The sequence below is a fragment of the Phaenicophaeus curvirostris genome, chromosome 11 (genome assembly GCF_032191515.1).
Source record: "Phaenicophaeus curvirostris isolate KB17595 chromosome 11, BPBGC_Pcur_1.0, whole genome shotgun sequence".
In the NCBI taxonomy this organism is placed as follows: Eukaryota; Metazoa; Chordata; class Aves; order Cuculiformes; family Cuculidae; genus Phaenicophaeus; species Phaenicophaeus curvirostris.
Genome location: NC_091402.1, coordinates 8,686,419 through 8,709,229, shown reverse-complemented (window position 1 = coordinate 8,709,229; position 22,811 = coordinate 8,686,419). Strand labels below are relative to the sequence as shown.

The 22,811-nt window shown below is 41.4% G+C and overlaps 1 protein-coding gene across 1 annotated transcript in view; it reads left to right on the top strand.

Annotated features, from left to right (window-relative positions):
• Positions 1–9,507: 9,507 nt before the first annotated feature.
• The window catches only part of TAFA4 (TAFA chemokine like family member 4), a 70,871-nt gene continuing 57,567 nt past the window's right edge, over positions 9,508–22,811 (top strand). The window contains exon 1 of the mRNA XM_069865947.1: positions 9,508–9,526. The gene's annotated coding sequence lies outside the window, so the exon portion shown is untranslated. The remainder of the gene's footprint in view (positions 9,527–22,811) is intronic.

The following is a 22,811-nucleotide window of genomic DNA, read 5'->3' as shown; positions in this document are numbered from 1 at the left end:
CACATGGAAAAGTGTTTTTTTTTCTTCTCACTGACAGCCATCCATCTTACAAAAAAATACTGTTTGTCTGAAGGGAAATCTAAAAGGGAGTTTTTGACACATGTATTCCCTTTACAGAAGTATTTTTACCCCCCCCCCCCAGCCTTTTCAGCAGTAGAAATTTGCATCTTCTTATGTAAAGCTTCAAGAACCTTCATTCTGAAAACTTTCAGCTTTGAAAAAATGCAATTTCTGTTTACCCTGAATTTTGTGGAATCCACCCCTTTGTTGTATTGTGGTCAGAGGCCACTGCTGATAGCAGATCTCTGATCTCAGCAGCGCCTGATGTCTAGTTTCTCTTGGGTGTTTTACAATAAGCTCTTATTTTCTATATTTTTTTAAGAGCAATATGTGCACCTGAAGGTATTCTAAAGAAGCTATTTAAAAGGTAATAAAAAATAAAATAAATACTTGGCACAGAAATTCTTGGAGTGCATGATAAATATTTTAATAGTTAAAAATCTAGCCAGAGAGAAATGAAATGATTTAGTGCTCGAAATAAATCCCTTTGTGGGTTTTAATGTGCAAAAATGGACAACAATGGCTTTAAAGCCTCTCCACAAATACTTACATCTATGCACTGGAATACTTTGTATATGTTATATCCGTAGTCAGTAATGCTCTGTTATATTTTTTTAGATGCTGAGGGAAGGTATTACACCAGTTTTCCTCCTCTGGGACTATGCATAATGACGTTTAGGTTTTCAGCAGAGAGTTTAGATCTCTGGTAAGACAGCCATGGTTGTGAAGCTCATCCTCAGTGCCTTCAATCTCAGAGGTTTTGTATCCTATGTTGGAAAGTGGAAACCTGAGAGAGGAAAGTTTTGGGGAGATTGGAAGGGGAAGAGGTGTCTGCGAGAGGACGATTCCTGTGCCAAGTGGCTCAGGCAGCAAATATTTTCGGTCTCTCTGTGCTCACATAACTTCTAATGGTCTTGTGACTATACTGAGTTTCAGACTGAAATGGATAATGTTTGGTTGTGTCACTGTTTAACAGAGCTTAGCTTTTTCTCACACACACATCCCTTTTTATCTGGAAAAAGAAGCTTTTTGTAATATCAGCTATGATGGGGGGGCACTGCTTGAGATATTAGTTATGTGATTGACCAATGTAAGAAAGACTTTATTTTTCTAATTAACCAAAAATATTAGCGGCCATGAAATGTGTATCTCTGAGTTCCATTTCTGTAAAATAGTATTTTCCACCTGAGCAAGAGTCCGTCAGTCTGCTGTAAGGCTGCCTTTCTGGCAAATCTTCCTACTAATCGAATCTTCTATATTTTCTTCCTTACTTTTGTTGTAATTCCTATTGCTAAATGTAGTGAATGCAGTTACTAAAAGGATGGTGCCAGAGTAAATTATTAAAATTACATAGAGTAATAAAAATGCATTGTGTATAAAAAGATACAGACCAAAGCAGTAGGACTTGAGCTTTTAAATTGCTTCAGAAAATTCTCTAGTATCTGTAATATGGGCAAGCTGTACATTAAATACAGTTGATTTTTACTTTTGCATGTTTTCTAAAGCAAAATATTTGGATGTCGTACTTTTTGGGCTTCTGGCTTCCCTTGAAAAAATAAGATGGTGAGAGGTCTTCCGATGGGTTTTTGGTAATTTTAAAAAGCATCTTGGGTTGGATGCTTAAAAGCGTAGTGTCCAAAATCACAGCTTGCTTCTGAAAATGTAGGAGAGATGTTTATAACAAGGAGCACTGAAAAGATTAAGCTGTATGAGGCCTACTCTGTATTTAATCTATAAATTCATTAATCTTGTGCATAATGCCTGTTTTCTTTTTTTATTAAAACAGAAGCATCATTGAGAATCAATGAAATAAATGGAGCCTTTGTTGCCTACTGGCCCCTTGACCTCATAGTAATAAAAATAAACAGTTGAGGTGTTTGCTTTCTTGTAGCAGGCGCTCAGAGACTGGATATGGGAAGTGTTATGGAAAACTGGGAAGAGACACTAAACAGCACAGATGTAAGGTCGGGGCTATATGAAAAAAGACTACTGTGCATAATCTCAGCCCTTGACGGAGAAGATATGGTGAAACGGTGACTTTAATTGCCATGGGACACAGATAAGCAGATGGTCCCATGGATAGACTGCTCTCCAGTTCTATAAATAGCGTAAGTTAATTTATGCAAGATCTTTTTCTTTTACAGCTATCTTCCAACATGTCAATATCTTTCTGGTAAGGAAGTATCCAGCAATGGAGCTGGAATGTAGGTCCTCTTTAAAGCACCAGTATCACGTGATAGTGTTACAGCAAAAAAGCATCTAATCAAGTAACTCATGATTGAAAAGACAGGCTGTGACAGCCTGATCTCAATGCACCTTCATTTCAAAAATAACTGTTGAGTATCTGCAAGTCAGCTGGAATAATAGCTGTGAGAAGCGAGGAAGGCATCACAGCTCCGAACGGGGTCAGGGAGCTTCGTGCGGTTTCCCATCTTAGGCTGGCCAGCTGGAGTTTGTTTTGCAGATCTCCTCTGCCTTCAGCTTTCACCTCCCCACTGTTGCGTGAATTCCTTTGCTCGCAGATAAATCTTACTGCTACAACCTATTGCTAATCGCTGCTCTTTCTAGCTGGTCCTGCATATTTTTGCTTGTTACAGCCTTCCTCTTTCACTGCTAGCATGGTCAGATTTGGTGGCTGCCCCTGTGAAGTTGCAGTGCTGGGAGATGTTTGTCTAGTTTAAGGTACCCACATTAACCTAATGCTGCTGGGGTCCTGCTTTCTGCCATCTCAGACCTCATGTCTGGACCTCATGTCTCACTGTGCTTCTCTTCTAGCCACAATAGGAAGAGATGAGTGGTCCTGGTGATGCTGGTAAAAAAAACATCTCTGAGTATCCTTTGCTCAGGCTGAGCAGCAGAAGCACTTAAGAGTAAGTGACTGCAAGTGTTTAGGTTGCAGGTCCAGGAGAATCTGTTCATCTAGAAAGGAACCTGCCATCTCCTGCACCGGGTTGGCAGTGCAGCCCCTGCTTCTGCCCATGCAGCAGCCGCCAGCCTGTACTCTAGTCCCTTTGTATCTCAGGTTTTGCCTCTCTGACATTTGAACACCAGATGCTACAGCTGTCTGGGCCCCTCCACATTGCAGGAGCTTATTTCCCTCATTACTGGCCTTTCCCAGGCCTCCTGCTCAGTGTCTCTCTCTTGGCAGCTTCTGCAATGCAAACCTCACTTTTTGGTTCCTAACTTTGGCTTGTCGGTCATTCAGGAAACTTCACCTTAGCAGGCTTGGCTGAAGCTGTTATGCAGCAATCAAATATCAGATTCTCAGTGATATTTATGCTTTGTGTTTTTATGTTGTGCCATTTATGCCTCATCCAAAGGACTCTTAGGAAAACCCACGTTTAAGCAAGTACATCCAACATTGCGCAGTATTTAGTGTTATAAATCAGCTGAGTCCAAGCAATCTTTATGTCTGGTTCTCCCTTGCTATTACATTGATCTAACAAAGTACTAGTAAATAAGAAATAAGCAGAAGACTTGCCAGGCTGCATGTGCCAGTACAGGGAGTATTTTAAGACAGAACTTTTCCCAACAGTATCACAATATCCCCTGGTCCTGCAGGAAAGCTGAGCCATCCCTTTGCTCACCCCCTGGACGGATAAATGAAAGTGTGATGGAGGACCTAGAGAGTGACTGACTTTGTGCAATCTCTAGCTTGATACCAATCAAAACCAGCCACCAGAAACACTCATTGAATGATCAAGGTCCAGATCTTGCACCACGATAAATCTACTCCCTCCCTTTGGATCAATAGGGATATTCTGGATTTACCTACATGTAATTTAGAGCAGATTTTGCACCCTGCTCATGAGCATTATGCCTTTCTCTACAGGAAGGAAGATTGTTTCTGACCTTACTTAAACTAAGCAGCTTTAATCGTTCAGTATGGAAACACCAAGACTGGGCTGGGGGCTGGGGACACAGACATGGGAATCCTATAATCTTTGCTTAAGTTGTAATGAAATTGTCCAGGATGAGAAGGAAACAGATGGATTCTGATTAATTTCTCACAAGTGTAGACCTCAGCATCCGATGTAACATATGTGGTGAGCAAATGTCACTCATGCCTCCAAAGTGCAGAAAATATCACTATTGTCAGGATATATTCATTGGCATATTGGCTGCTGAACTCCCAAGGGTATAAGGATGCTGTGCATTACGTTGAGTCGTGAATTAAATATTCAGAGGCAGAGATACCTAACCCTTTCCTGTATGCCTCACTGGTTATCACAGTTGAACTTAATGAATTGCAATACGGAGGGGAAGGGACATTTCCCCCCCTGCTTCTTTGCAAATCATTATTTACTGTGGAAGGAATATCAAGATTGCTTGATATTTCTGCTTTATAGTGTTCAGTTGACTAGCAATACAGCCCGAGTTAGGGAAAATAATGCAGCTTTGAGCTGTAAATGAGCAACTGCACTACTTTGATCTAATACCGATAGAAATCACAGCCCAGCTCTGTTTGTGGAGTTGGTCTGGGTTTTGTCCCTTCTATAATCTATTTCATGTAATTGCATATTTTAAAAAAAATGAAGTTCATTTATTGATTGCCACTATATTGTTTAAGGCAGGTAAGCATAAGAGGCCAGAGTTACTTGCTCTTGTCTCCTTGTAGTCTTCAGAAGTGGAAGAAGCTATTCATGTGAGTAAAGTGGGGCCCCATCTGCGCCGAGGAAAGAGATTCATTACAGCTGACTTGTCCTGTTAGAATTACTGCCCCAGACTGCTTCTCAGAAAAGGATGTCACTAAGATATCTGCTACAGTATTTCATCGCCAAACTTAGGAAACAAATACTGAGGAGTGGGGCTCCCATGTAGCTCCAGCTCTGCCCCTGGATGTGGCTCCCCCCTTTCAGTGAAGCCCTCTGCAAAACCAAACAATGTGTATGTTGGTGTTGTCTCTTCTAAAAGTGAATTCCTTGTTGGAAAAAGGGAGGGGGGGAAAAATTATTTTGCTCTCTGCTTCATTGTCTGTCAAAATTATATCTATCTTAACTTGCATGTTTCCCTCTCCCTCTTTGGCAAACCCTGCTGTGGCTCACACCACAGGCTGGTTTGTTTGTCTTCATGATCTCCTTTTTAACAAGTAAATGTACGTCTTCTTTTAGGGAAGATGCATCACCTCAGGAAGAGCTTTATTTTTGATGTGGCAGATAGGGCTAGGGAAAATTTGAGACATCTACATTTGCTGTTGTACGCTGGCTGAAACACACACGCTCTTCCTCATGCTGCATTTTGTTTTGTTAGAAATTGAAGATGCAGCAAATCTCGATAACAGCTGGGACTACACTAAATGGCACCTATCTGCTGAAGTCATAACCTTCATTTTAATTAAGACCCCTAGATTTGGAAAACTTGACCTAAGCTTCTTTTTTCCCATTTAATGTTGCAACCTATGTCGGCCTCCAGGCTTTTCTCTCCTTGTGAAGCGCAGCAATAGTCTGCTTGACTTCTGCGCTCATTAGAGACAACTAGTAGTCTCTGTGCTTAAACATTTAAAAATTCTAATAAGACAATCAGATTCCTCAGGAAGCTGACATGCACTTGAGAGTTGATTTTGCTGAAACTCTTGATTTTTTTTTTCTGAAATTGGTTGTTTCCAGCAGTTTTCACCTGTTGTTCCCTTAATTATGCGCCAGAAGGGAAGGAGCAACTTGTGCAGCTGCAAACTTTTTGAATAGCAATGCTGTCCTTCGTCAGTTGGAGACTTTCATTCACTTTTTCCGTGGTTCCTGACCATGTGTCACTTGTAGTTTCCCCTCTGGAGCTGTTACCAGTATCAGTTGAACTAGGTTTGATCATTGCTTGTCGTGTCAAAACTGTACAAAGAAAAATCACACATAATCCTTTGCTGATCTCCAAAATCACTAAACAAGGTCAGACTGGCTCTTTTTTCCCCTTGTTTTATCACGTGGTGCTTGAATTTGCTTGAAATGCACATTCCCCTCTCATCTTTTTGCCATCCTGAAGACTAGAAGCTGCAGTGGGACTCCTTGGCCCGTAAGAGCGGTGACATTGCAAAGCTACATCAGGACTTTTCAACCCAGCTTGTGTTGTGTGAAAACCTCAGAGGCTCGTGATGCCGTATCCCAGCTAAATGCACGTTTTGCTGAATGGACCTACCTGCTGCTTTGCTTGGCAGAGGTTTTTGTGGATAACCAGGAAAGCCTGAAACCACACGAAGAGGTGAAGCCAAGGAGAGAGGTGGGAGATGGATTTATATGGAACTTAAAATGGTGGGTGTGCAGGTTTGTGTTAATTGCGAAGCTACAGAGAAAAGGAGTATGCAACCAGTATAGGAGCAGCTTGTGGCTAAAAATGATTCCTTGAATCAGTTTAACTGAGAATACACTCAGTCAAGTGAAGCCATTTTCAAGGAGCAGCATGATGAGAACGGGACCTGAGTGCACATTGCCTTTGTCTCTTCAGCTGAAGCATCGCGCATGGAAGTCCCAGTTGTTGCTTCCTGCGTACAGCAGACCAGTCTAGATATTAAATTGGGGCATAATGATGAATGGAACTGTGGGATGTGTCTTGATTATCCCAGGTTTCTAATGTATAATTGAATTATTTTGGTAAGTATATTTCAAGCCCTTTGATTTCTGCCCTCTGTTTTTAATTACTCAGCCCCCTCTTGCCCTTGTGCATTATTATGCTGCTCATTAGCATTCAGTGAGACTACAGAAGTTTGACTTCTGAATAAAGTAGCGTACAAAAGGGAAGGGATGCTTTTTATCTTACCACTTAATAATTTAAATGGAACCTTTTTCTTTAATCAATGTTTAATAGTACAATAGTTGTTTATTTAAACTGTGCATTGCCTAATTTTGCAAATAAAAAAGAGGGGAAGGACAAACACATTTAGAAATAATGAGCTTTGTAACTGTTGTAATCTTCAGAAGATTTAAAATACGTATAACACTTACTGTCGGTTCATCTCAACACAACATTAACATGGGCCTTAGATGTATCTGTAACATTTATGCAGCGTTAAGTAGTGCAAGCCTATTTTTTTTTATTTGAGGGAAGCAGAAAACCTTGCTAATTGCAAAACTGAAAGCTACTCAGCAGCGTTAATATTGTTGGCATGACTGCCAGCTGTGATGATTAGGATGTGTGACAGAGGGAGAGATAATTTGATCACAGGCCTGGGGACTAGAAGCTCCAGTGTCCTGCTCCTTCCCAGTACACTTATGAAGACAAGGAAAAGACAGGGAGAGATCTAATTCAGCCCCACAATTCCCACACTTTCTGGTGGGGAGTCCTGCAAGGCACAGTGGATGCAGAAATACGTGTAATGCCCGTCTCAGGGAGGGAAGCTGATACCTGGGCATTAACTTGTCAGAGGAAATAGCTTTATGGGGGGTTAGTAATGAGGTGTATGATGCTTGGTCTGTCACCAACAAAATGTGTCTTTGGATGGGACTCGGTCACTGTGGGTTGGCAACTGGGAGCCTGAGCCACGGCAAGGTCAGAGGGACCCGCCGAACCTGACTTAAAAGAGATGAACTCGAGCATCCCTCCCTCTGCTCAGCTCCCTCATCTGTAAAACAGGAATTGATCAGGGATATCTTGAGGATTTAGAGATATCTGGAGACCGCTTTGGAGGCATTAAAACTAGTGAGCATAACATCTGCATTTCAAAGTCCTCTTTGGACATCACTTAATTCATTTTGACAGCAGCCCTGCTCACGAAATGTGGCTGTCTCCATTCTCTGGGTGGGAAAACTGAGTCTAAGAGATGGGCCTGAGACAGAGGTGGTTTGGAAGGGAAACGTGAGCACAAGATAACACCAGGTCAGGGAAAGTGGTGAACTCTTGTCTCCTGCAGCTCAGCAGCCTCTTGTAAGAGCACCCATGGCAAGTGAACTGCTCTGTTCACACATACTGATCCTACATAACGCCTGTTTGATGCCCTGACCAGCCTGCTTTCAACCAGTTGTTCCCCAGGCAGCAAGAGCAGACCTTTTCCCTGCTGATGTGTCTCTTGTCCCCTAAATCTTTCCCTTTCCCCCTAGAACACCCAGTTCTTTCCCTTTTCCTCAGATCTGACAATTGTTTGTGCAAGCCTGAAGCTCCTTTCCCTCTCTGCCTTTTCTCTGTCCCCTTTTCTAGTCTTTGTGAAGGTTTGGAGGGGTGTTGTCAGGGACAGTAGGCAAGAAGTTGGTGGCTCCACACATAAGGAATGAGATGGAGAGATGTGATCTGATGCTGTGGGGCTTGTTCCCTCCTATTTTAACTGTATCACAGCTGTTGATTAAAAGAGTGTAGCTGAGTTATGCTAGCATAAGATGAGGGAAAGCAAAGGCAGGGATTTGGACCCTTTTTTTCAGGCTAAATGAATTTATCCAAGGTGTTAGAATCTGCTACTGTACTATTAATTTACAATGAACTGTGGTGTGAAAGCTACTGAGATTTTTCCTGGTTTTCACACATGCACTAGAAAAGTTACACATGGACAACTTGAAAGATCATATGCAATTCCACATCAGTAACTGTGATAAAAGTAGCCTGCCCTGTTCCCCATGGCGTGTTTTGTGTGGTTCTTCCCATTGAAGGAATGACTTGTATCACAACAGCATTTAGGGTACGTAGCCAAGGTCAGCCCAGCATCGCACTGAGCTCGACCGTCACTCTGCCCAGCCTCACGCAAATGAGACTAGTACCTATTGATACGTCAATGCCTCAGACTCCCACTGGAGCACAGATTTAAACATCACTGTTTAAGTAAGCTCCAGAGTTACAGGAAAAAATTGAGGGTGTAATGTGGGGTGATAAAGGTTGTACAGAAAGCCAGTGGCAGAGCAAGAGCAGAATCCATTCCCCGTTGGCTGGTGGAAAGCCTGTCGATGCGACCCTGGCTTCGTAGACCCGAAACACCCTCTCTTGCTTCTTCACTTAAACTAGATTTCTGAAGGTGATAACTTATTGATAACCTGTAGGGCTGCAGAGTACGGGGCAGCAGGGATCCGATAGAGGGTAAAGTGTGGGGGGAACTTGTGGCCCTGACCCTCCACGCTCTTCTCAATTTGCTGCTGCCTCCAAAAGATGCTGTGAACTCCGCCTGGGCTGCGAGCTGAAGAATCGTCTCTTTTTCTCTTTCCTCGACTGAGCAGCGGCCACTCAGATGCTGAAATAAGGTCAGGGCTCGGCTAGGCAGTTAAAAGCCCCGGCAGAAAGGGGGTGTGCAGCTCTGCCTCCGGAAGGCAGCGCAACCTTCCCCCGGAGCGAGAGGAGGAGGAGGAGAGGGCACTTTGCCCAGACAGTTTTAGCTCTGCACTTAGCGTGGAGCCAGGGGAGAGACGAAGGGAGGGAGGAGGGAGCCCCGCGGAGGTGGAAGAGAAAGCAAAGCCGCAGCGTTCTGCTTGCTTCCCCCGTCTCTGAAGAGGAGGAGTGGGAGGGGAGCTCCGGAGCCACTTCGGGCGCTGCGTGCGGAGCATCCTCCTCGCAGCTCCAGATCCAGGTGCGCTCCCCGCTCTCCCGTGGACGATTCCTCCCCTTCCCGGCTCCCTCGCTCCTGCCTCCACGGCGCTTCAGCTCCGGCTCTCCCCGGGCGAGCCGGCGGCCAGGTAAGCGGTACCCGGGGAGCGGGGCTGGGATGCGGGGCTGGGATGCGGGGAGCAGCATCGCGGGCTCCGCGGTGGGACTGCGCTTATCGGGAGGGCGGCGGGGAACCGCGACTTCTCTGCTCCCCAGGTGGAGGGTCGCCCAGCCTCCGTGGGTTATTCGCGTTTTCGAGCGAACCCTGCGGGCTGGGCGAGCTCGGAGTAGGACCTGGGAGCGCCAGTCCCTAACACCTCTAGGGTTTGTGTTACGGGTAAATATATCTACGTACATCTCTGTGTGTGGTTCACTTGCTGCCACAGTCGTTTTAGCGAGGAAGATGTCACTAGCAAAGCGACAAGCTTGCTTTGCAGAGGCCACCCTTACTTTTATTTTTTTTTTCCTTTTTAGAAATGTTTTTAACTTTGGCTACTGATTTTATACCTCCTGAAATACCAACTGATCTGGATAATAAAAGTTTCTCACCACTGGCACTTTTACCTTTTTGAGTGGGAGATCTTTGAAGGTTTACTTTCTTTAAAACAGAGCTCTAACAATGCCCACTCCTTCCAGTGACCAAGTGTTATTTCCTCACTCCACCAACTTCACTTTGACAAAAAAAAAAAAGCTGGAAATAGAGATGCGACTTCTGTTTCAACAAGTTGCTTTATTTCCTGCTCCAGCAATACCCTCTAAGACTCTTGTTCATTGTTGTTATGTAGATGATGTGATATGCGTGGTGTTAAACCTGCAGTCACTGGGGATTAATGCCTGGGCATGACATCACCAACAACCAATGAGGTGATGGTTTTGGACATGTACTGACCCAAACTGTCTTCCAAACTGTTGTGGTGATCCTGCTGTGAAGGAATTTTGCAAGTTTTGACAAACATAGTTTCCTAGCAGAGTTTCATTGTGTTTCTCAGTCTTGTGCCCTCCACTGGCACAGGCATCCTTTATTGTATAGCCATGTGTGTGTGGTTAGGCTGGTTGATCAAGGGTTTTGCTCCTTGGAAGAGATTGTTGAAAATGGACATGTTGGTTCCTTGGTATAGAGAGAGATGATGTGAATGAGCTGATTGCTGTCAGGATATAAACAGCCAAAGACTTCTCAGCCTTTGTGGCAGGAAAGCCGCCTGAACAACGTGTTTGAGCACACTGTGGATTTACCTGTAGCAAATTGCTTGGAGTAGAGCTCATGTGGAGGTAGGCGCTGACTCTGTGTCAGGGGAGTGAGGAGGGAAATTGTGCAACCAGATGGATGCTGCAGTATCTGGCGAGGCAGGAAAGCGCCTTTCCCCACGCTGTGCGAATGGCTCCTGTTGCGCTCTTGCCTTCACCCCAGGACCTTGGTGCCTCCACGCTGCCAAAGTCTAGCAGGTTTGAAGCCCTTGGCCTCCATTCCTGTAATATTGCTGTAGGGTTGCTCAAAAACTCAGCTGTCTTGGGTAGCTTTTTCAGAATCACAACAGATGTTGCTGAGCATGGTCTGGCTCCAGAAATGTGCATTTCTGAGTTAAGGCTGCCTCTTTTCTGATGTTTCCTTAATCTTCATAATTTTGCAGAAGAGTCATTCACTCCCCACAGGTCAGCTGGGGGCTTCCCTGCTGGCTGTGTGAGACCCTTTGTGTCACTATCACAAGCGTTAGCACACAAATCAGTTACAATAGCTTAAACATTTTCTGTTTGCTAGAATTCTTAGTTTTAAATGGAAATTTTTGGGTCCAGTGTTCATCCCTGAAGTCTTTTAATATTTTTGTTTGTAATTTATATGTACGCATGCACATGCACTCCTTATCATGCCATGGCATCAATAGCCATTTATATTGAAGGAGCCACATAGAATATTAGCAGTACAACCGACATGCCTCAGAGGTGTGTATGATTCTTGTGCCTTCAATGCCAAGAAGATGTGACAGGATACGTCTAATGAATTACCTTTAAATTAGAAAGCAGTAAACAAGCCATTATTGGATTAGGGGAATATTAAAATTAGAAGAATGTTACCGTCTTTTGAAATCCTGTGGCATATTTTTACTAGCTAGAAAATGACATGGGTTACTGCAGAGAGAGAGGGTCTCAAGAGAACTGTAATGATTTTCATCTGTGTGAAATAGATTTTCTTTTTAATGCTATTACTTACTATCTTATGTTTAGATGATGCTGTACCAGATGACTTTTTTTTCTACCTTCTAGTTTCATACTGATCTTTGCTATCTTCTTTCTGAGCATCTTCAGTGCTTGTGAAAGTTACAGGTTTGATGTTCTTTCATAGCTAAAAGTTCCTAATTATTGAAGAAAACACAGGCAAAATGATACAAGAGGCTTGATGATAGATTTCAGTCCAATACTGAAGAGCTTTCTCCCTGGTGCAGAGGTAGTCTGGGTCCATGCCACATATTCCATGGCCCCTTTCCTCAGATGCCTAGAAGGCTGCTCCAGCTCTGGTAGTTCTGGGTTATGATCTAAATTGCACAAAAAGATTCCTATTGACTTTATTTTTTTGTATAGATTTACATAAATTTCTAAGAGACAGATTAAATCCACTAGTTCTGATCACACATCTCACTGTGCAGATGTTACCTGATATTGCCTTCCAGATGTGATCTTTCTGGATTAGATCCGAATTGGCAACCAGTTGGTTGTACTCTTGTGGAGCAGCTCCTGCTCACCCCATGCCAACCTTTTATTAATCTAAGGCCAACACCTGCTGTCCTCTCCCAGGCAACCTGCCCAGTTAAGGACTGGGCTTTGTGTGAAAGGGGCAGGATTTGGCCAGTATTCCTCACGTACTAGAAAAAAAATGTACATTTAAGAGGTAAACAGTAAAATATTTGATGGAAAACTAAATCTCAGGTTCATGTAAAAAAAAAAAAAATTCTTGTGCAATCTTGAAATCACTGCCTTCATGCACAGATACCACCTGCATTGGCCAGTGAAAATCTGAGTTCTTAATCTACACCCAAACCTGAATACATAGATACTAGAAATTGTTTTATTTGGAATATCAAACTTTAATAACACTCCAAGACAAATCTTTTATTCTTTTAACTCACTATCAATATGAATATGGAGAGGCAAGATGCCTTGGAGTGCTAAACCTTGTTCCAGTCTCCTGAGGAAAATCAGAGAACACTGTTTTTTCTTGGATTTTGGAAGCACATTCAGAATAAAGAGCTCTCCTATATGTGTACTTTTCATCCAAGGTACTGGATTTTCCTTGTCTCACTCTCACAGTTTATGGCCCTGGGACTCCTTGCCCCCTCTCAAGGTCTAGCAGCAGAAGTTCCTCAGCATCTCTTTTTCTCTTTGAAAAATTTGATAACCATCATGCAAGCGGTTGTTTTGAAGTCAGTGCCAACCCTGCAGATCATAAGATCACAGAACACTTTCACCTGAGGTGAGGCAGAGCAATCTGAGCTGCTTTGCAGTGAGAAAGCATCCTGAACACTTGCAAGCTGTGGGGATTTCATTGGTCTGTGTCACTGAAGCCTCTTTACTATGCTGAAGAGGCTTATAAGGAGGAACAAAGGACTGTGGATTTCACCAATTTTGCTTTATTTTATATTTCCCAGCTATTATTTTGGAAAGGCTGTGAGCTGAAAGACCGATTTTCTCAAACTTGGTACAACTATGCTAGAGTAAAGCTCAAATGAAGGAAAGTAGTAGCAGGTATCTCAGTGACTCAGAAGGTGACCTGTTGTTTTTATTGCCCCTTCTGTTGTGTTTCCATTTCAGTTACACTTTACAGGGAACATCTGTGGAATAGAAACTCTGGTGGGGTCATGACTTTCTCCTCAAAAGATATTTCCCTCTGCATAGCATCAGTAACAAGTTCTTTCCTCTCTCCTTTAAAATAATCAATGTGTTACCAGTCTGGTTAAAGAACTTAGTTCCCAGCCCTTGAAGGAGAGCTCTTGCCCCTTTCTGTTCTCCAGTTAGTCACTTGAAATCATGACTTAGTCGTGCGTTACATCCTTCTGAACCAAGGGATGCGACATAACTAGCCTTGCTGGTTCTGGAAGCAACTGACCCCTTAGGACAAAGCAGGACTCTGATGCTTTAGAATTTGTAGGCTTTTTTTTCTAGCATGCAAGAAACTGCTAACTAAATCAGAAGAATCTGAGTTGTCTCTAGACATGGATAGACCAGTTAATATGAATTCTTTTAGCTTTTTAAAACAAATGGCTAATCTCAGGTTTGTATTTGTGTAATTCAGGTTATTAATTAATGTATTTGTATTTCTTAAGCTGTGTGGTGCCAATTTCCCATTTAGTGCATGTTGCAGAGTGTTAATCTCAGTGTAACAGGGAAAAGGAGAAACTTTAGTTGTTATAAGCAGCATTGAATGGTTAGCGATTTTTCTTTTCAACAAAATTAAATGAGCTTCTGTTTTTTGAGTGATTTCGGTGTCACCTCAGTTATTCTGTGAGAAATTTGGAAATTCGTACTTGATAGGTTACCCAGCCTTTCATATGTGCATCCTTGCACATATATTGCAAGTTCATAAAGATTCCTGCATACTTTCTGTGCATGTATAATTAAGGAGTAACTGTACTTTGGTGTCATTTGCTGTATTATCTAGACTCTAGTTATGGGGACAATGGTATTTCATGTTGTCATCTTCAAGCCGGAACATCCCTGCATGAATGAATCTGTTTGAAGGACCAGGCTGTGGCTGTTTTAGTCTAGAGAACATAGTTACCATTCTTCAATGAGAATTATGTGTTTATGGTAGTCTGACAGCAAATAGTAGTGCTTTGCAGATGTAGATATATTGTGAAGTACAGCGGTTTACATTAATAGGAAGAATTTATCTTGTTGCACTATTGAATTTATGATGCTAAGCTGTGATATTTTCCTGTTTCAAAAATGTTATATTGCAGTCAGCTGATATCAGGGTGATAAAATAAATGTTTCTTTTTTAATATAAGCCACTGACATGCTAGTAATGTTGGAGACAAGAAAAGAAATGCTTTATTTCAGAAATGAATATAATGCAACCATATTATAATTTCCTAGCAAGATTCATTTAACTTTGACTCCTAAGTGAAACTTCTTGTTTTATTTAATCTAGAAGACAGATATGGTTGAGAACTATAATGCTTTTGGACACAAGCCGTGGGGTTAATATACCTTCTTAAATTAAGAATTTGAGATGCTTTGTTCCCTATAATTCTGAAAAGGAAATAGAGAAGCTATAGTTGCTGGTGATGGTCCTTTTGCTGGGCATTCAGGCAGCCCACGCTTCTTGACGGTTTCCTTCCTATTTCCTGGCAAATGCTCAGTGAATAGGGTTACCAGGAAGGGAGGAGGGGTCACCTCTCTTCCTCTTTGCTGTTACCTCCTCTTCTGGCCATTGCCAGGGTCTGTGCCAATGCCAGGTCTGTATTCAGGTTATCTGGTTGCCCTATTCCTAGAAAAAGCAGTAACAGTGTGAAGGAAAATTCTGTGACGCCCCACAACTCTTCCACTGCCACCTGTGTGCACTACGTGCATCAGGTCCTGAGAAGGACTGGCTGAGCCTCCCCACACTGCTCTGAAACGCTCCCTGGGTTGTGCCTGGTTGAGCACCCGGGGAAGGGGAATCTCGTTGGGCACACTCTTACAGCTGAGCAGAGAGAGAAGGCTGTTGTGGCTGATCTGCCCTGAAATCCAGCGCGGGGGCCACAGCGCTTCTTCCTCCCCAGGGGAAGTGGGATGCAGTGAGCCAGTGAAGTTAACATCGATCAGCTGGCATTGTTATTAGAGGCTAAATCTTTTCCTCTTTGTATGCAGCTGTACCTCACTCCATGAGTGTTTTACTGCTTCCACTGGAATTGGCCCAGCATGAACACAGGTAGCTGTAAAAGACTGATCCTGACTGTCTGATGGACTCGTGTTCACTGCATTACTATTAGCACTGAGCGCTGTCAGTTTAATGACTGTGAAGCACCATGGTTAGAAGTCAAGTGCTATAAAATTTTCCCCAAACACGTTAACAGCAGTGAGTGGTCTTGCACATAAAATAGGCCATTGAATCTGGAAAAAAGGTTTAGTAATTCTGTGGAATACACAAAGATTGTCATATGCATGTATTCCTGTAATGTTTCTAAGTTAAACAGTGTCTCTGAACCTTTGAGTTAATATCCATCATTTGGAAGAATGTAAGAGAGTAGTTAACACTGCCTTGTTTAGCTGAAAGGCATTACTGGGGTAACAGTTAAACTGTGGAAATATTTATCAGTTATAGGGTGTGTAGGCTTAACTGGGGCTGAAGGGGGAAGAAGCAAACTATTTTACTACTAAATTACCCCCATATTTTTGGTGTGCTGCTAAAATTGTTCATTCTGCTTTTGTTATTTACACATCTGTTTCTGTTCAGAGACCATTAAAAGAACAATGTTTTGTTAGAAGAAGTTGCTTTTAAAAACCTCCACTGATTCTCTTGATCTAAGAGAATATTGGGTAGAAAGGATTCTCTTTCCTTTACGACAGCAAATTGACATGGAGGGATGGATCTGAGGTGAAGTGGGGCAGTTTCTGATAGAATTAGTGTAACCTTCCACCTGAGAAATGAACAGGTTCATTTGGTTTGTTAAGTGTTGGAAATTAATTGGTATTGAGCTTATTCACACAGTTGATAGCATTTCCCTCCAGAACATTTCCTTCCTGTAGATGTTTCTAATGTATTTTTGTGATATATATTTAGGTTTAACAATAGAATAGACATAGAAGCCTTAAACCTTTAGGAGTAATGAGTGTTTATAACTCTGAAAAGGGTGCAGCAACTTTAAATACAGTTCCTTGCTCTGCCAGTGTGCATCATTCATCTACAAGAGCCTTCAAGTCATGCTTGCTCTCTAGTTGCACCCCAGGCTGAGACGAGCTGTGTCGAGTAGGTGAACAGGTTGCTGCATTCACCTACCATCTCTGCAGACGGCTGTAGGAATGAGAAGGAAATCAGATATTTTCAGCAAAACTCTTGGTTTTTGCATATGTTACACATTCTTCTTCTTGAGCAGAATCTTCAGCAATGAATAAACTGTTACTATTAGATCTTGTTTGGAAATGTAGTGGAGACTGGCAGTTATTTGTAATTCGCATATTTGGAATATACACAATTGTATTATGGCTGAAAATTTGATATGCCTTAGGTGTTTTCCTCCTCTAAGAGAAAAAATAAAAACTGAACTAGGTTAAACTGATCTTGTTTTAAATGCCTTTTCCTACAGTAGTAACATCTTCTGTTACAGTTAATGAGTATTGTCGTCTTTTGTTTAAATTCTTTGTTACAGAGGCTTAGAGCAAGAGGGTTTTACTAATAAAAAGGCCACCTTCTCTGAAATGTCTGTCTGATAACAGTCTGTAAGATTTAAAAATAATACTAATACTGTAAAATAATCAGTTTTAAAATGAATAATTATATATAACAAATTGGAGGGCAAATGGAAAATCTACATCCTCCAAAGAAATGTAGTGTGTTTCTTTAAATATCCAAGCAATTTTTCCTTCTGTTTTTCCACCCTGAAGACAAAAGTAATATCAAATCCTGTTCAGGTTGTACTTAAATATGACCAAACTGATAATTACATTATTATAGAGAAGGGCAGGATAGCTGGAGGATATGTACAAGGTGCATTAGTCCCACAAATAGAAGCTGATTTACTTATTGATAGTAGAGACACGTTTTAGTCACTTTATAGAATTAACAATTGATCAGCTTGTTAGGTTCTAGTTCTTCATAAGCACAGCATGTTTATTCATTATTGTCATTACATGGTGCAAGCAGCTGAGGTCATGATTAGCAAGGCAAAATCTAAAAATATTTAGGCATGCTTAAATATAACTTTTGCAAAAGGCAGTTTTTGAACAATGAACTGATTCTCACATTTCAGAAATAAGTATAACTGATACCTGCCTGGTTAATTTGCATTTCGTTTACGTTTTTCAGAGCCATCAGATCTGTTTGTTTTCCAAATGCCAGTGATTCAGGCTTGTAAAACTGTAATAAGATGGGCAACATAAAAGCATTACTTTCAAATTGGCTCGGTCACTGTAAATATACACCGATATATAGTATTGCAACCGATAAACTAAACATGCTGCTGGAGGAGAATGGAAAGATGTTATTCCAATAAAAATATTCATGACTGTTTGTTACTAAATGTAAGTTATATTTTCTAAATCAGCATTGACTTAAGCTTGAGCAAACTCTATAGCAAAAATTCCCTCAGAGGCTTCTCCTGCTCCATATGACTAATATATTAGAGAAGATAAATAGTCATTTTTAAAATTTATTACACAGTAGGATTGAACACAAGAGGAAACCATTTTACAAACCTGAAAGTTAAGGTCACCCTGAGAAGAAAAAGACACTTAAGATGACTAGAAAAAGTCTGCTTCCTCAAGAAACTGAGATTCAAAGTTTACTATTTATATGGTGTCTTTTATAAAGCTTTAGAATCCCAAGTGTAAAGCTGGAGTCTGTTTTGATGTGCAAATATTTCAAAACTGTATAGTGGACGGGCATTTAGACACTTGCATCTAAACCAGTGCTACCGATTAGCTCTCTTTATTCATTATGAACTGTGAAGCTTTCTGAACTGTGAAGCTTTTTTATAGTACATTTCAGTACTAGGGATGAACTCTACAACGTTTCATTGAACTTTTCTAATAGTTTTTAATAGTTTTCTGCCTTTTCCTTCTCTATTTAATATCTATTACATGTATTTTAGTCATACGGAACACCATTAAGCCTCCGGTTCATAATTCAGACTTCAAGACACATGAAAATGCTCAATAACATTTTCTCAGGGCTTGTTAATAAAGTTAATGAATTATTTTTCTAGTAGGCTGTCTTATCTTAGCTAATACTGCTTGCTTGTTGGAGCTGTAGCAAATCAGGACCACATTGATTTTCTTTAAGAGATGAATAATGAAAGATATACATTCTTAAATATGTAGATAAAGATAAGTGACTTAATTAAAAAATATCTGTGGAAGGTAGTAAGATGAATTAGCTGTTTTAATTTGTTGTATATGTCGATATGCTGTAACATAACCTGGAGTATTGCATAAAAACCATTTATGATACCCTTTTCTTTAATTTTCAGTGTGATTACATAGTCTCTTCAATTGCTTATTCTTCTGAAAATTGCTTATGTATTGGGAATGATAAATTCTTGGAACTGCATGCCCCAGCTTCAGCTTAAGTAGGCCTTGACTCTGCGGATATTTCATGTCCAGTACAGTGTAGCCTGATGAAAATAGTTCTACTCCGATCAATAGAAATGTTTACTGGCTTTGTCTTCTGTGGTGGAAGTCAGGTTACGAGCTGATTGTTTTTCCAGTGAATGGCAAATTCTACTCTTTGACCACATGTGCTCTGAGTATCAGAGCTGGCAAAATTCCAGACTAAATTGCTTGCTATTTTTTGACTAGCTTTACAAATTATGCATGATGAAATGGGAATCTCGGAGCTGCTGTCTTTCATCCAGTGTTGCTTTTGATGTCGTGTAGCTCTCGTCAGAGTACAGAATACAGAGGAGGAGCTGTTAGGAGGAGCTGCTCTGTTAAGACATACTGGTTGATCATATTAAAGGAGGAGATAAATGATGTTCTGCAGGAAGGGCTGCTCTGTATCAGAAATTTTCTTGTTCTTTTATTTATTTTTTTTTTTTTGTTCTCATGTAATAGAGCAAGCACCCACACAAATTCCACTGGTGGATTGCCCGGTGGGAACAGTTGTGTGTAGTACTGTGCCTTGAATAAACCTTTCACAATTCTTATGCTCAGATTCTAAGCGACTCCCAAGTCATGCTGGCTTTCAAGCTTCAGGAGCCTGTTTTTTAGAATATATTTTCAAATCTCAGTGTAGCTACAAATACATCATTTGACAAGCATGGCTGAGCTTCTGCTTCAGGTCTTTGGGTCACTGCTCTTCTGTTGCAAATGCATTGTCTAACGGTTGTTTTGAAAGTTAGTTATTTCTATCTTTTGTAGGCATTTCCTTTAGCTTTCTGGGGTAAAACAACAGCTGGTCCACAAAGATTTTCAGACTTTGCCTTCTCCTAATGCTAGACCTATGGCTGTCCTGTTTGAAGTAATTCGGCTGGGTGGTTGGAAAGAGGGGTTTGTTTTAAGTAGGCTACACTTATAATGGGAAAGGTCAGGAGAGAGACTTTATAAAAAGTCTGCATAAGAATCTTTAGTAGATAGGATGTGAGTGGAGAAGTCTGCTAGGATATCTCTGTAGAGCTTTCATGAGTCAGTTTGACAATACAGTGTGTGATATAGGCAGACAAATTTTACTCTTTAAGGTTCTACCCAGAAACACCCTGCCAAACTGCGAAGCGTTGAGGCTAGACCGGTGCCTCATGCTCTACTATGTTTTATTAATTTTGTCTTGCTTCAGTTTTTGATTACTTGTGTCAATGAAATGAGTAACGAACACCTGCCACGTTATAGATTTTGCTGTGTTAGGAGTAACGAATGGGAGCCAGTGTTTCTCATTCAGAAGAGGAAGACTGCCAGGATCAAAGATGTAAATAAGAGCAAAGGAAAATAAACTGCAAACCTGTCAAGTCTGTTCTTTTTATTACATGGTGCTCAGCAGATCTTTCTTAGGGGTGTTTTAAAAAAAATCCCGCTCTTTTTGCGAATTCAGTTGAAACCTACCCAGTCACAGCAGAGATGCTGTTGCTGGCATTCCATGCCAGGGGAGCAGCCTCTGGATTTTGGCTTTCACCAACACTTTGGCTTTTGCTCAACACTGTGCAACACATACGCAGCATATGGTTGTGCTTCTCCGCTTTAAGACCTAAGTTTCAGGAGACAGGTGGGCCAGAGGTCTCTAGTGGATGAAAGCTCCAAGGGCTCCCAGACACAGCTCTACAGCCATGTCTAGCCTGTTGGAATGGAGCTTAAGCTAGGCTTGAGCACCATATTCAGAGAACTCTGCTAACTTAGTATAGATCCTAGCATAGAGCAACAATGACAGTGCTTCAATACCTGAAGGGGGTATACAAGAAAGCTGGAGAGGGACATTTTAGAAAGCCATGTAGTGATAGGACTAGAGGGAATGGCTATAAATTGGAGCAGGGAAGATTTAGACCAGACGTAAAGGGGAAATTCTTCACAATGAGGGTTGCGAGGCACTGGCACAGGTTGCCCAGAGAACTGGTGGCTGCTCCATCCCTGGAAGTGTTCAAGGCCAGGTTGGATGGGCCTTGGGCAGCCTGATCTGGTGGGAGGTGTTCCTGCCCATGGCAGGTAGGTTGGAACTGGATGATCTTTAAGGTTCCTTCCAACTCAAACCATTATATGATTCTAAACCCCATCCTACTATCTCCTTGGTGCAACACTCACATTTCTAGCCTGAATTCTGGCAAGTAGCATGCGGGTCTTGGCTCTTTATGCAACAGCCAGCCTACTCTTTATATCTGCCCGCACTTCTGTGTTTCTACTGGAAGAGGGGACACTGCTATTGAATGATCTATTTAACCTTAAATGCTCCTGAATGGAGAACAGGAAGCTTCAGGAAGTAATACTTTCCAGGTAGGGTGACTATGACAGGAATGTTCACTGTTAAATCAGAAATTTTTCATATTCTTGGAGACCAGATGCTGAGATCTTCATGTTAAAAAGGCAATAGATTATTTATGCACTATTGCTATTCTCAGGTAATACGTCGGATGGTGTTGTTGCAAGCAGAGAAATAATTAGGAATTCCTCTACAATTGAACAGTTAAATTAAAAAGGAGAAAACCATAGTTTAAGAAGCCAGCTGTCTTTGATTGGAGTGCAAAAATAATGAAAAATGGTGAACCACCACCTCCAATAGACATTTAGTCTGTTTTGTGCAGTAGTGTCAGTATACCAAGCAAGTTATGCTGTATTCCTGACACACAAATCCTGTAAACCAATTCATACTCACAAATACCTTCTCAAAATTGTCTGAAGAGTCTGAATGAAGCTGAACAGCTAAATACCCAAGTATTTATTCTATTTACTCAAACAGTATCTGTGAGCACAGAAGGGAGTTTTGACAATTGTCTGTGAATTTTAAGGGAGAGTAGAGGTGGGCAGGACTTCATCCCTGGCTGAAAATTAAAAATATTAGACCAAATTGGCAGTAGATAGCTATGAAAAAACAGGTGGGGTTTGCCTGAAACAGCACTAGGCACAGCTCTAAATAAAAACTCTGTATATTTCTCTTTGGATGCAGTGGTACCCTCGGGTGAGTGAAGATTTGGTTACCTGCAGCCTCTCTTGTTAATCTTGGCCAAAATGGTTGTCTGCTTTGAGGAAGAGGTTTCGCTTGGAGTGAGGATAATACAAACACAGTAAGTGATTTTTCCATCTTTTTTTTTTTTTAATTACCATTGCAGTTTTGTATTTAATTAGCGACAAGTATTCAAGTAAAAGGCCTAACAAATTCCAGCTATGGTCCCTGAAATGTAGTGCATTTTTAATCTAAACCAGTCCTATGACTGTCATTGCTAATGGCCTTCTTTCATTTTGTGTGGCTGTCTTGCCTAGTGCCAGGCTGTGGAAATGCTTTGTGCAATAACCTTAGAGTTTGAATCAATGATGCAATCACTCCATAGGCCTCTTTAAAAATGTATCTCACAGTGCAGGAAACTCAGATGGGAACAGTTAAAGTGCGAGAGTTTCACTTTTGTGTTCCAGTTCATCAATCTTTAAAGAGACACTAGTAGGTCAGATGGGTCTAACACTGATCGATTCACAAGAAGAATCCTTTTTTAAAGTGAATCACAATTCCTCTCCAATAGGCAATTGAAAAAAAACTCAAATAAAAAAATACAGCCACTGGAGTCCTGATGGGGTAGTACTTAATTAGCTCAGGCCCTCACACGCTCTTTAGTTACTCACCCCTTAGAATCCAAAATCCAGTCTGATCTGTTTTTGTACAGCCCATTACATTTTGGTTCATGTAACTCTTGCTGGATATCAGCACTTGCATTTTACTAGCTCCTGCAATCAAGAAGGGCATCTCTCTTTGGCTCAGAGGATATGTTCCCTGCAAAAGGATAACAACAAAACATGTCTGTCCTCCAGCCTTCTCACTGAAGGCTTGTTGCCACTAAACTGCACCTTAGCAACACACAGGACCTTGTCTTGTCACCACCCTGAAGGGCAAATATCTGTTGAACAGTGATTCAACAACAGAGCAAGAGCAGTTGTCTCGGGATCTAGCAAAG